This window comes from Podarcis pityusensis (assembly GCF_964106645.2).
Source record: "Podarcis pityusensis genome assembly, chromosome: 12".
In the NCBI taxonomy this organism is placed as follows: Eukaryota; Metazoa; Chordata; class Lepidosauria; order Squamata; family Lacertidae; genus Podarcis; species Podarcis pityusensis.
The window spans coordinates 41,015,983-41,031,412 of record NC_138037.1 but is presented as its reverse complement, the minus strand read 5'-3'; the positions used below and the strand labels follow the sequence as shown (position 1 = coordinate 41,031,412).

Genomic DNA, 15,430 nt, shown 5'->3' with positions numbered 1-15,430 from the left:
AGTGATCTCATTCCCAGCCTGAATCTTTGCATCCCTGAGGATGTAACTTTGGGCTGAGCTGAGCATGTTTAAATCCCACTGATTTCAAAAGGACTACCCTTTGGACACATTCGTCCAGAAGACTGTAATGAGTGAATAAATCTTCCACAGATAACAGCCACAGTTTCCTGGGTGTGAGCCTCATCACTGCACGCAAACCCCCAGAATCAAGCTATGCTTTGGGGTTTCAATGAGCGAGAACTTCCTTCTCAAGATCTGAAACACATTGCTTGCACAAAACCATGTGCAATGTTATATTTCTCCTATGTGGATTCTTGCTAGATTCTCTGGAACCCCAGTTCAGATTAAATTGGGAGTCAGGTGGTTCTTTCTGATTTTCTATGTGCCCTGCTTCCACCTAAAGCTGTATCTCAAGTAGGGGCACATGGCACTACATGTCAGCTTTCTCCAGAGGAGACTTGCTTGGATTGTAAATGAAGATGAGCTCCGTAGTTTTGGCTTCTTAATAAATGTTACTCCGTACCTCACAAGTGCCTACCTAACATATTTCAGTAGGTTATTTCTCTGTGGAAGCAAGGAACAGAAGAATGGAATGATACAGGCACGAGAGAAGAAGTAGAGTAAACGTGGAAATTTACACACCTCATGGGTGAGCTCTTTTCTTTTCTTTTCATACAAGGATTGGCTCCTGAAATTCACTAAATACCAGCTCCAGAACTACAATCTATGACTGAGAAATACTTATCTGAACATAAACTATGACTATTAGGAACCACACGTTTTCCGAAGAAGCTCTTCCCTTTGAGTCTCTCCCCCCCCCCCCAAATAATAATAATTCTACAACAAATCCTCTGGTTTTCTTGCAGTGTTTTACTCTAAGCTGTTTCATTGAATGCTGTATGACTTTCCCCCTGTAAACTTGTTGGCTTTTGTTTTGCTTTGTTTTGTTCTTCAGGCTCAACATTTCAAAGCCCGTTTAGACTTCCCTGGAGTTTCATGCCCTATTATTATTGTCTTTTAAGAGTTCCATCTTGGTTGTAAATTGCATTTTATATCTTCCTCTAACAGTGTGCAGAACTATTTCCCCCTCACCTCCCCAACCACAAGCCTGATTTTCTTCTGGTTAATTTAATACCTCGGCAACTAGAAATAGCCTTATCAATTTCCTACACATTTTGCTTTGTTTTATTGTGGCTCATTATCTGTCTTATTGTTTTACCTAAGATTAGTACAGCACATTCTCAGTGTATTTCCACAGCATGACTTGTTTCTGTCAGTGTTCTGAGATAACTCTCTACCCCACTCCTCTGATTTCCACATGTTTAGCTGGCGGTTGCTTCCCTGCTGCTTTTAATAGCATACTGTAGTATTGTGTTGGCCACTTTTTCATAGCAGATTGTCTGTTTAATTGCCATTTCCTCCAGAATTGTATTTCCTCTTCAAGCATCAGCACGCTGTACACACATGTTGCGGGGCATGCTGGCATCAGTCATGCATTCTGTGGGGCATGCAGACTTGTTGTCAATACGCCCCATGGCTTGTGTGCATGACACGAGCATGCCCTGCGGTGTGTGTGCACGGCTGCCACAGAATTTTGAGGGCTCCCAGCCCCCTTTTTGAAAATTTGAGGGCCCTTGCCCACCAGATTGCACACCTGGACAGTGCTCTGTGGCACCCAATAGCATAGCCACCAGGGGGACAAAAGGCACTCTACCAATGCTACCCTCTGGACTCAGTAGGATTGGTAACACTGTGTGCCCAATTCCTGTTCCCCAGAGCTGGTCCAGGAGAATACCATGGTTGATGGTATCAAAAGCCAATGAGAGATCAAGAAGCAGGAGGAAGCTTGCATTTCCCCTCTGCTACTCTCTGCAAAGATCAGGGCAACCAAGGGCAACTTGTACACTGCTCTAGAATTGTTAGAATGAAGGGTGGTTTTTGAAAATACTAAAAATGAATATTAATGTGATGTTAAAGCTTTAAAAGGTCATTTGGGGGAGGTGGGGTCCTGGAGGGCAAGCATGTGAATTATTTATTTTCCAAGTTCATTGGTTTGTCCTTTTTTCATTTCCCTATTAGGGGTATGTGCAACTTGGCTTATATTTCTAGGCTACGGGAGGCAAACACTGTTACTGTTTGATTGATTACTGTTTGTAAAAAAAAAACCAAAACCAAAACCAAACCACAGGTCCCAATTCACAAGGCAGAAATGAAAAGAGATTTTTTTTCAATCCCTGGTAGTTGCACCCCCATGTGTGCTACATAAACCGTGTGATTCTACCTTTACCTATAAGTACATGACATGCTCACATTTGATGACTTTGAACTGCCTGCCTGGAAAGCTTTTCTTCTTCTTTTTACCCCTTTCCTCGACCTGCCTACGCTTCAGCTTCTTCATATATAAAATAGTGACAAACAAGGTATGGGTTGCATGGGTATCTCTTTGCTGTTTTGTGACTGTGTAGGGCTGTGAGAACAAGGAGATATCCAGCTTGTTGCATTTTTGGCATTAAGGCACACAATACAGTTAACAGGCCCTGCTGTTTGCAGAGCTATGACGGCTGTCAACATGAGTCCCAAAGGAAATTAAAAAATGGAGGGCGTAAAGTGGGCCTGCTAGGCAAACTAATGCACGAGGGTGTGTGTTTTGAGTGGAGTGGAGAGAACGTCTACTAAATTGAGTCGTGTTTAATCAGAGACCCAACAGAGTACGAATCAAGCAACTCCTGTACTTCACAATGTGTTCTGTGTGCTTTTACTTCAGTAGTAAAATAAATAGATCGGTCGCCATTAGTATGCTCATTTCTCTCCTGAGGTTTTTGCTCTTGCCTGTTTTTAAAAGGCTGGAAAACCGTGTGAAGAACTTCAGTAGACATGACAAGCTTTCATCTGCCCTCTTGAAATACAAGGTGACTGAAACTTGTCAAGCTGGGCTAAAAATGTGGATACTTGTGACTTTTTGAAATGTGTTTCTGGAAGAATGTACCTTATACTACAGTGCAGGAGATATAATAGATCTGTTTACAGGCATGAACATGATCTGCGGAGGCTGGTTCATGTGTGGGAATGGAGCAGTGCCCCATCAACCCCAACCTCAGTCTGCCCTCAGGCAACCCCCAGTTGCCTGCAGGTTTCAGTCGGGGCACCTCTGCCCGTCACTGATTTTTGGCTCCAGTTTCTGAGAGTCTCCTTGCCTTCGCCCTACCTATCTAATGAGCACCAACCATCTCTGAACATGATACTGTATAGGTCAGTCTGACGGAGATAAGGGATATATGGGGAGTGCATTTTGATTAAAGACATCCTAAAAAGACACATGTTTATTAGGAGAACCCTCAAGATTTGGTTCAAACTCCCAAGTTGGTGCTTTGAAAAACAACTTGGGAGTCTGTCCATTTCAACCCAGGATCATCGTCTTAGCCAGCCAGAGGGGTCTGCTAATTCAAATAAAAGCAAGCAAGCAGCACGGCACTCATAAATGACAGCAACCTTAAATGAAAAGGAAGAAATCGAAAAGAACTGTAGGATTTGAGAGAGACCACAAGGGTAAAGGGAGGGACTGGGTTGGACCTAAGCAAAAGAAAAGCTTTGCACCAATTGTGCCACTAGAACTCTTTTATAACATTCCTGCTCCTCAGAGACACAACTTGCGAAAGAGCAAGAAGCATGGCAGAGCCAGCTGTCAGACCAGGCACAGCTTGTAAAAGCTGCTTCTGACCACTGAGGCCGTCAGGGCTTCCAGTGACAAAGCTGGATTCAGAAGCACCCCCAGCCTGCAAACCTGCTCTTTCAGGAGGAGGTGTAATCCTGCCTAGCGAAAACAATTGATAAATTTATCAGAGATGTGAACCACTCCTCCATAGCGCCCCCATCTTTCCAAGATTCAAATTCAGGTTATTTCCCCTCAGCCATCCACCCCACCACTGGCACTGTGCAGTCCAAGGCCCACACAGCCTCTCCTGCTTCAGATGTTATGGCGAAGTAGAGCTGAGTGTCATCACTGAACTAATGTTGCCTTGCCCCCAAACTTATAATGACTTCTCTCAGAATGCCACAAATACCAAATAGCATTGGGAAGAAATCGGTGTCCTGTGGCACCCCATAGTATAACTGCCAGGGGGCTGGAAAGCATTCTCCCAACTCTCTGGACTACTGTAGCACAGTGCCCCCAATTTCTATTCCATGGAGCCAGTCCAGGAGGCTACCATGGTCAATAGTATCAAAAGCCACAGAGAGATCTAGCGGTATGAGCAAGGTCATGCTTCCTCTGCCCATCTCTCTGCAAAGGTCACTTGTCAGGGTGACCAAGGCCGACACATTCCCATGGCCAGGTCTGAACCCAGATTGGAATAGATCTAAATAATCTGTGTCATCCAAGAAGGCTTGCAGCTGCCTCACCACAGCTCACCCCACCACCTTCTCCACAAAGGGAATAGCTGCAACTGGTCAGCTGTTATTCTAAGCCAAAGGGTTCAGGGTTACTTTCTTGAGGAGTGGTCACACCACTTTCAGGGCAGCAAGGATTCTCCCCTCATGCAATGAAGCACTAACCACGCTGTGTACCCGACCAGTCTAATCCCCTCAGCTAGATTTAATAAGCCAAGAGGGACAGGGATCAAGAGGGCAGGTGGCCAAGAGTATAGCTCCCAGCACCCTGTCCACATCAGCTGACTGCATAAAGCTCTGGCATTGGGAATCTCATCTGGAACTGCTACAGCTGCAAAATTAAGGTCATTCCAGAGTCAAGCAACATTATCCTCAAAGTGTGTAGCCACTTGGTCACAGCAGTTTCTCAAATGCTCCAGAGGTCCTTCCACCACAGAGAGAGTCTAAAGGATGCAAGGTATGACTTCAGAGGAGGAAATCCAACCTCATAGGGCCCCTTCAGTCTGCTGAACCTTTCACATCCGTTGACTCACACTTGGTGGAGATTGGTAGGGATGGATCGGGAGTGGGCTGGGGACAAATCGGGAGAAGGCATGGCTTGAAAGAATCCATAGCCTTCTCAGTCCCCTGATTTGCCCTTAAAAGATGGATAAGCCTGTGCCACCCTTGGAGCTGATGTATATTGACTTCCTCCCATGGGAAGCAGTGAATGGGGAAATGTTTCAGCTCACAAGGAGAAAGGATGGAGTGCAAGAAGAACACTCCTTGTTCACTTCTGTCCTGCCAACAAGAACATGGTTGGACTTTGCATATTGCAGTTTGTCCACCACATCTGCTTCCTCTCTTGACACTGTACTGTGGCTTCTCCTGGCTAGTGCTCAATAAAAAGAATTACATGTGTATTATCATTGTTCTTATTAACAATGCTTTAATGAATGGAGCTTTAATGAATGGAGGAAAACAAAGACCACAACCCCTGTCACTTCAAGTCTGTTGCCTTTGCAGAAGTCATTTTCATTGCCCAGCTCATGCTAATTGCTATTGGAAAACCAGCATTGGACTAGAGGGATCTGGTCTGATCCAAGGGGGACTGTCCTTAGCTTTCTACACAATTTCATGCATATCTGCTTGTACCTCCCAATAGCCAAGTGTTTCAATGCAGTGCTTTCCTTTTGCAGCAGGATTTTTTGTTGTCCTTACCTAGTAAATAAATGCACCTCTGCTCAATAAATTTTTAACATCACTAAAAAGAAGTTTTGAAGGCCCGAAGTAGCACCAAGCTCTGGGCTAATCTCGTTAACTTTGCACTTTTTGTACATTTCATAAGAATTGCCAAGTTTAATCAGAGCTGTAACACTCCAGGAACCTATTTGGTTTGAAATAATTTAATTTCCAAAGTTCTTTGACCTGAAAGCTTGGTAAACAAGCAAGCAGAAAGCAGGCCTGACATTTCTCAGCATTTAAAAATAACTTTGGGTTCCAATTCCACATGTGCTTACCTGGGAGAAATGCCGCACTGAAGCCAGTTGCAGACATGCATAGATTGCCCTGCTGTACAGTTGGAAATAGGCTGTTTATCCACAAGGCTTTGATTTCCATGTATTGAGAAAGAAAGGCAAAATGCACCCCTGTTCATGACAAGGTCCCCCTTGTTTACCTATCCCCCCTTTTAATGTGGATAGACTATTTTCCCTGTTGATGGAATGTGGAGAACCTGCAGGAAGACAAACACAAGAAGGTACATGATATAGTGATGTCATCATCACCATGATGTCCAGCAATAACTTGACTCCAGCTCAGAGGGAAAACAGCATGTTGAGCTGGCACAACCCACAGAGATGGTAGATACGGACACTGGTGCTGAGCTTCAGTTTGGTGACCAGGGACTCCTGAATCACGTTCTGCTATGTTCTCCAGAGGTAGCACTGTAACTAAACAAGAGGAAGATAACAGCCTTTGCCACCCTCCAGGCTGTTCATAAGAAAGAAGGCAGGCAGCAGGGGCTAGCTGAGGGCAAACTGAGCTTGGTGGGACAGTGCCCCATTTGCTCTAATGGACTAACCTTCCCTGCCATAAGCAGCCAGACAAGGCATTCTTGGAGGCTGTGAGCCCTCGCTTCTTGCTAGGGAGAGCCAGTGTGGTGTAGTGGTTAAGAGCGGTGGACTCGTAATCTGGTGAACCGGGTTCGATTCCCCGCTCCTCCACATGCAGCTGCTGGGTGACCTTGGGCCAGTCACACTTCTTTGAAGTCTCTCAGCCCCACTCACCTCACAGAGTGTTTGTTGTGGGGGAGGAAGGGAAAGGAGAATGTTAGCCGCTTTGAGACTCCTTCAGGTAGTGATAAAGCAGGATATCAAAACCAAAGTCTTCTCTTCTTCTCTTCTATGCATGCAGATCAGGAAAATATAACTCCAGAACTTGACTTACATTTCCATGCTTTCTTTTCTTGTCCCCTCTACTTAAATTCTTTTGGACAGTATGTCACCTGGCATCTAACTTTGCCCAGGAATGAATACACTATATTATTAATCTCATGTTATTTTCTGGTTATGTAAGAGCACATTAGAATTGTCGTTTTAAATCAGTCCGCAAGCCAATGTGATGATCTTAATGTGCTGCCTAGATGTGTATCTGCACTGAATTAAACAGTAATTTGGCAGTCTCTTCTGCTAAATGCAGCAAGATAGCTAGTTAGCGTGATATGCCCAGGCAAATGTATTGTGTTGTAGTGACAGAGATAATTCCCCACAGGGATTATACTGGCATTTGACTTGATTCTTTCTGAAAAATTAACTCAGCATGCCCTTTAAGTTGAGGGAGCAAATATGTATTGCAGATTTTTCTATGAATGCTAACAAATGGGAGCTCTGGATATGAACTCTAGTCACAAACTGTGGCTGAATTTAAACTACTTCTTCTTTTAGAATGCCCTGATTTGGGGGGACAGCACCTTGATTGGAAGTTACAGCAGATTGGCTACGCAACATGTGTTAGTTTTGAGATAGAAACTGTTGCGCCTTTTCCCTTTTTATTGCTTAAATTTAATTCCCGAGTAAATTTTTTACATTCTGCTCCAGGCCAGTCAGGCAGTGCTTTGAAAACCTGTTCTAGAGGAAGTGATACATTATTAATGCCTTAATGTAGTTGGAAATATTTAGTTTCGTCTGCCTCCCCACTCCCCTGCTTTACTAAGAAGTCATCTCAGGTCATAAAACAGATTGAGATTGGTGGGGAAGAAAAGGTAGCTTTCTCCAAACAAATGTTTAGCGGAGAATGCAAATAGTTTCTGCAAGGTAGGTATGTCCGGTCAGTCTTTGTACTGCAGACAGCTCCTGTTCCCGAAGAAGATAAATAATACTCAGGGTCCCGGAAGGGGAGAAAGTGCCGCTGCACATTTTCTGTGTTCAACCGACAAAACAACATGTCTAAAAGGGTATTAACATTTCTTCGCCTCCTTCAGGTGCTACATCTGTATCATCTAAAATAGCTCCAAATATTAAGAGATGAAATAGCAGGAACTTGTAGAAGTGTGGCAGTGAGAAAACAGGATTAAAAATAACTGAAACCTCTTCTTGTTCACACAGTTTTTGCGTTGTCATTTTAGCTGCTGCGACTGTTGTGTTTCAGTTTATAGTTCAGGATTGCTTTAGTTGGTTTCATGCAAATGTTGTTTGTGGCTCGCCCTGGGAGCTAGTGTGATGAAGAGCAGGCTATAAATATGCTCAATAAATAAATAAATAAAGCCATGATTATTTGCACACTAGAAACAATAATAGTAGGTCGGAACTAATTTAGTAGGATACATGGACCTTACAGGTAGGTATCAGGAACACCAACTGGAAGTGCTGTGGATAACAGAGGTCTGATAGCCCTAAAGTGCAAGAATGGTTACTTCCAGGTTGCAGTTTAGACTGAAAGGCATGTTTCAAGCCAACCCCAGCACAAAAGTGATCTGTTGATTAATCATCTTAGTAAACCTTTGGAAGCCTTTACAGAGGGAATGAGCAATTCCCCTTATCACAATTGATGATTTTATTAAAATGCAATTAGAACAAATCTTTCGAAACTCTGCTTTTAGACCCACATATGATTTATCTAACTCATGCCAGATTCTATAGCTTCAAATAAATGAGTTTTTTATGACCGTTCTAACATTGGCAGTATATTGTTGGTGGTGTCAAGTCCTTTTGCAGAACATGTATATGACCAAGCAAGCACAAAAGCAGACATTAGCTAATGTGTAGGGTTTGGCCCTACCATTGGGCAGAATGTCGTGGCTGCACATCTTGGGTTTCATGAAAGGGCAGCAAAATGACTTGGGCTGCTTCTGCTAGTGTGAATACAATTCCACGATAAAGCAATCCATGTGCCACTGGTGGTGATATACAGAATCCATCCCAATATGGAATAGTGAATGCCCACACAAGCAGTCCAACTACAAGACCTGAAGTAGAGGCCTCCTAGATCAGACCAAAGGCCTATCTCGTCCAGCATTACATTGCATACATTACATACTGTCTCTTATCCTGGAAGTATTATCCAGTAGTAGCCCAAAGGGTGTTTGGATGCATTGGTGTGCAGTCCAGCAACTGCTGGCTACGTCGCCCACTACCCACATGTTTTGTGTAAGGTCTATGCGCGTTCCAGCGCATTTTCCTGTAATCAGTTTTACAGCTGTAGACTGCTTAGAAGCCACACAAGCAAAAAGGAGTATATAAATTAAATAGAAAATAAATAGATCGCCTCAATGCAAGGGGAGATCTCAGCCCACCAGGTCTCCCATGTGTAGGCATTTTCTGTGCCTACACTCCTTTGCAGGCATGTGGGGCCTGAAAGTACTCCTGTCCACAAATGGAAACAGCAATCCACATACAAATGAATATCCTAGTGTGGATTCAGCCTAAGGTAAAGGTAAAGGTAAAGGTAAAGGTACCCCTGCCCATACGGGCCAGTCATGTTTCGACTCTAGGGTTGTGCACCCATCTCACTTAAGAGGCCGGGGGCCAGCGCTGTCCGGAGACACTTCCGGGTCACATGGCCAGCGTGACGAAGCTGCTCTGGCGAGCCAGCACCAGCGCAGCACACGGAAACGCCATTTACCTTCCCGCTATAAAGCGGTACCTATTTATCTACTTGCACTTAGGGGTGCTTTCGAACTGCTAGGTGGTCAGGAGCTGGGACCGAAAGACGGGAGCTCACCCCGTTGCGGGGATTCGAACCGCCAACCATACGATCGGCAAGTCCTAGGCACTGAGGTTTTACCCACAGCACCACCCACGACCCTAAGGTAGTTGATAATTAATGGGACTTCTGTCATGATGACTAACTAGTTCTATTGATTTCAGTGGGCACTAAGGTAACCTAATTTAGACTGGAATTGAGTCAACCCACTGGAATTGGCTGCATGGTGACTATTTCAAAATCATGCACATCGCTTCTCTCCCTGTGGCTATCTAGTCATGTGCATTTGCAGAAGTTGCCTGCAATTATTTAAAATCAAAATTTGTGATGGCATCTGAAAAGCTTAAACTTATGACTATGGGCTACATTTATCCAGTTGACTGACTCACAGGATTTTCAAGTATTCCCGGACTGAATGGCTGTATAGATTGACCCAAGACCTCCCATTCTCCTACTCAGAGCTCTATACAAATTCATCTTTTATTGATCCTCTTTGTTCTGCTTTTTCCTTCTTCACCGCTATCCATCAAGATACCTCCAATCTGTGGATGCGAACAAAGACCAAATTACATTAATGCGGTTTTCAGGTGAAAAAGCTTTTGGACCTTCTGATTATGAGAAGCCAATTCCTGTTGCAGCTATAATATATCTCCAGAATTGCATGCGTTCTGCAGTTCTGTGCCTGCTAGACAAAGCATGGAATCTTTCTTAAGAATCCCAGTGTTTGTGTGTTGTTTTAAAAGGTAGGTTTCTGCCTCTCATGGCTGAGAATATATGCACATATGTGTAAAGCCACTTCCTACAAAAATCTCTAAATATGACTGCCACCGGTCAAGGGTGGGACTCCAGTGTCTTGAACAACTCCTAGCTTCTTCCAAGGACTGGTGGTAGCACACTACATTACACACACACACACACACACACACACACACACACCCCTTTTGTAAATCTGCTTAGTGTGTATAATTTATTCTAGTTGCAGAATTCAATCTTTTCTGGTAAGTTTTTTTTTCTTAGCACAGAATTAAGGTTACCTTGGCACAGCTTAAAAATGAAATTATAGCCCAGTGTTTGCATAGCCATATATTGTGTTCCCTGTAGGAGAATAGATTCTGCAGCTTGCAGTGGCTATATTATTTTCATCAACTCTCCAGCTATTCTCTGTTCTATTAAATTTCTCTCTTTCTCATTTCTGTAGTTCTTTATTACCCCTCCCCTTACTGCTGTTTTCTTAATTTAATTTTCAGATCTATAATAGCTCTGTAAATCATATAGTTTCCACAAATGTGATATGCCTAATAAAGCTGTACAATATATGTATTTTTTCCCAGGCTTGAGCAATTCATGTAGATGTGATACTAAAGCCAACAAGTGCTTTCCCATCTTTCAGATTCTGGTTTGCTGATACAAATCTAATCAACAAAGACCGACTGACATGTTTGTGGGGTTGGAGTCCAGCCAATACAAGGATGGTTGTCTGGTTGTGCTTATGCATTTACAGGAGGGGTGGGGAAACTGTGGTCCTCCTGATGTTGCTGGAACCAGCTCCCACCATCCTTGACCACCAGACATGGGTGCCCAGAAATATCTTGAGGGCCACAGGTTTCCCATCCTTGGCTGGACCTAGACACATCAAATAAGTGTTTCACTTAAATGTGTTTTAAACTTTGCATTAGAAATCAGGATGGCAAAAACCAGTACTTCACAGCACCATCTGGTGTCACAGTTTTAGAATGCATAAACAACACATATAAAGAGCCTTTTCTTTGCCAACGTAGCTAAGTCCCCTGTTTAACATTCTTCAGCTGAAGTTTTCTGAGTGTGTCAAGATTCTGGATGGCTCAATAAGAACATAAGAAGAACTGATGATCTAGTCTAGGGTCCCATCCTCACAGCTGCCAACCAGAGCCCTGTGGGAAACCTGCAAGCAGGACCTGAGCACAAAAAAATTCTCCCTCCCTGCAGTTTCCAGCAACTGGTATTCACTGGTATGACTGGTATGACTGGAGGCAGAGCAGAGCCATCATGGCTAGTAGCCATGGAGCCAAGCACTGATGTAACCATTTTAAGTTGTGTAAGATTATAATTTGGCAGACCTGATGTGACACACTTTGCAGTGAAAGCATACTTTGTCATTAAATAGTATCTTGAGGGTTAATCATGATCACAGAAGAGTTAAAGTTAAATATCTAGATGGTAAAACTACACATTAATTCTTTCCTGCACTAGTTATTCCCAAGTCTTTAAAAAAAACAAACAAATTGGACCACTGATTCCCATTTATTCAGTATTTTTTAATATGCTTCTTGCTTTTCTAACTTTATGGTCAGTGACCCCCAGCTGTTCACACAACTTTGTAATTAACTTAGCTTAATTGCTTTATGATCCACCTTCCAGTATTGGTCTTAAAGGATTCTTGCAATTGTAATTATATATAAAACTTATGTCTGAAATTCTCCAAGAACTCAAGAACCTTTAGTGTAAATTAAAAGGAACAATAGTGGTTAGCAACTAAATTTACTCAAATACTTTCATTAATAATAGTGATGTCTCTAATGTTTCCTTGCTTTCCAACATTCCCACCAAATATGAAAAAAATGCACTCTCTTTCCTTACAGAACCACTGGCTTACCACTTTACTATTGAATTTGGTTTTTTGTGTGTGTGGTACAGACCATAGCCATATGATGACACAGCTGAACTCTGGTTTCATTTCCTCCTCTCACCCCAGTATAGGTTTATATTTTTATTATTGTCTGTAGTGCTGATCTGCAGTACATTACACTCACAGCTTATGCACATTTAACTTTATCGCTTGGCAAACATTAAAAATATAAGAGAGGGCAGGTGTTTGGGGGAAAACAACTTTGGCAGCCCCACCTGCCATTGCACCCAAAATATTTTGACTATACACAATTTTGGCTTTAGGCACGGCCCCCAGAATGTAACCTTCACATATCGGTAAGTTGCAGCCTTACTCTAGTATGTAGTGACTTTCACATAATAGAATAAGTCAGTGGTATAGCATGGGTTGCTGGGGCCTGGGATGGGACAGGTGGTGGGCAGGGTGGTGGGGGTAGACTGGGCAACTGGGGTGGGGGCACATGCATGGAGCCTGTCTGAAGGGTGAACAGAGCCTGCCTCCCAACAGGCTCTTCACCTGCTGCCTCCATTCACCTGCCCAGTAGACAAACCTGCCTACTCCCACACCTCAACTGCTATGGCTCTGTGCCTGTTGTGGGGGTGCCTGATTGTGCCCCCTCAAAAATGTACACCCGGGGCCATGGCCCCCCTGCCCCCCCATGCCCTTGGAACAAGTACCATGTGTATTATGGGACTCAGGCACAAGACTGGTCAGGAAAAGAAATCTCACACTCTGTGGTTCCACATGCATTAAGTAACCAGGGAAGGACAAATTGGTTATTTTTGGTTTTTCTCTATTTATCATTTTCCAGTCTTAAGTTCAGAGCACCACATTTATGCATTTTTGATGTTTTATTATTATTTTTAGTCCTCATGAAAATTTGTCAGTGTTCTGGTGCAAATTTCTCCTCGTATATACATTTCCGTACGGAATTTTGCCCAATAACACACATTTTGCAAGCAATTTTCTCTAACATAATGTATTTCATAGGATGCTTTTGTTAGCTTATGCATTTTAATGCACACTTTCTCCTAATATACACATTTTTGCACCCATTGGTTGGTTGGAGAACCATGTCGCAAAATTCTGAGAAGTGGTCATTTTGAAGGATGGCCGTGCTTTTATTCACATGTTGTTTGAGAAAGCGAGAATTGGGTAGGTTCACATTAAAATCCAATCCAAATCAAATTTCCTTTCAATCCCTGTGACTAACCAAGAAATATTGTATGGATGTGGGTCAATTACTTCCCCAGGGCAATGTCCAGGTATGAACAGAAAAAGGTAAATCCCAAATGCAGAAAAACCTGATGCCAAAAAGAAATACAAAAAAAAACTCCCAAGCAAACCCATAATGAAGTCAAACCTTCAGCTAAGGCTGTATATTTCTAATACATATGTAGGGCATTTCTTGAAAACCCTTTTACATTCTTAAAGTTTTCAAATAATTATCTAGCTGGGGAAAAAATATTAGCTAGTTTGCTGATGCTGAAAATCCGTTTCTAAGTGGCGCACAGCATAATAGACCAGATTTGGCATCTTTAAGAGGATTGAGGACCTTGAAGATAGCTCTTATGACATATTCTTGCCTTACCAAAATGTGGCTCTTGAAGTCTTAATGTCATACATTTCCCCCCTCTAGTGTGACAGTTTTGCTTATTAATCATGTGAATTGTAAATTCCAAACCACCGTTCTGTGGGTTTTGAATTAATGTGCAACTGTTTAAAATAACTGGCATCACACATAGTACTTATCCATGTTTTTACCTGAAACTTTGCATTTTCAGCTTCACATGTAATACTGACCTTTCTTCTTCTTCCTCCTTCTCCTCCTCTCATTTTCTTTCCTTTGGCATTGTAGAAACCATCACATCTTCAACTGTTAAGAGTCTGGGAAGGCCCTGTAGCTCATTTGTGGAGCTCTGAATATAGAAGATCCCATCCCATTTGCATCTCCACTTAAAATAATCCCAGGTAGGAGGACAGGAAAGACACCAGCTCAAATCCTTGGAGACCTGCTGCCCATCAGAGTAGATCAGGCCACCAATGACATGCCAATGACATGCTAAACTACAGTTCCCACCATCAAAGACATACCTAAAGGTTGAAAAAACTGTCCTTCATCGGGGATGCAGGCCTGGGTGGGTTATATACAAGGCAGCTTCATGCATTCAAGCACAATCCCCCAGCATCTACATTCAAAGTAGGATTTGACATGAGCAGTTGTCCTGCAGTTTCCATGAAATATCTCCCTCCTCCAGATAAACCCCTTCCTCTTTTCAATATGTACAGTTTAAGCCATTTGGAAACATCAGCAATGCTTTTGGAAAGTGCTTATTTTTAGAAATGATGAGCAAACTTACAGGAATGGCAAGGAAAAACAAGAGAAGAAAAAGCTTACTACAACATAATTTGTTGTCTTAGTATAAAATCAAATCTAATCTAGGTATAATGGAGATAAGTCTATGATCCCCAAACGGAATATATTACTCAACAGTGGCAAAACTCTGGCTTTACTGCCAAGTTGACTGCTGAATCATTTAAAGAATGGCTTAGTGCCCAAGGCTCAATTTCTGTTGTGTGAGGAGTCCTGTCTTCCAAGTTTAAATATTCTTTCTTCTTATTTAAATGTATTCATGTTCTTCCTAATTCTCTCTTTTCTAGATGTCCCAACTGCGACTTCATTAAATTTCTCCTTCCCCTACAGCACTTGCTAGTCTTGACTCTTCATGAGCTCTGATCGAGTACAAAGGTAGCTCATTTAAGTTTCTCCTTTGCTACAATCCCCATGTATCATGTTTCTCTGGGATTATTTTGAAAAGTTTCATTTTAGTAGAACTATCAGGATTGAGGGCTTTGATCTACAACTTGGCTGTTGTGGAAATGAGCCAATCCCCAGAAGGGTGTAGTCACTTGCCATACACACCCAGCTAATGTTTTATCTATTATGGCTATATATTTCTGCCTTTCCTAGTTGCCTTCACAGAAGAAAAACTGGGAGAGAAGGAGTGCTTCAGTCCACCCAGCGAGTCTGTCTGCAGCCAAGCTTGCAGTTTGTCTTTCCCCCAAACCACTTTGCTGTTTCTGATTGACTAGCTATTGGTATCAACCATCTTTCACGCCCCCCCCCCCCTTAAAGTATGTCCCGGCTCTGCAAGTCTGCCATAGGCTTGCATTTTTAATTTATTTTATTAATGATACTTAGGTCACATCCACACTGTA

General features: G+C 42.8%; 1 protein-coding gene across 2 annotated transcripts in view; it reads left to right on the top strand.

Annotated features, from left to right (window-relative positions):
• Nucleotides 1-15,430, top strand: part of ZNF385D (zinc finger protein 385D) — a 609,973-nt gene that overhangs the window by 162,424 nt on the left and 432,119 nt on the right. The gene's annotated exons all lie outside the window — the stretch shown is intronic.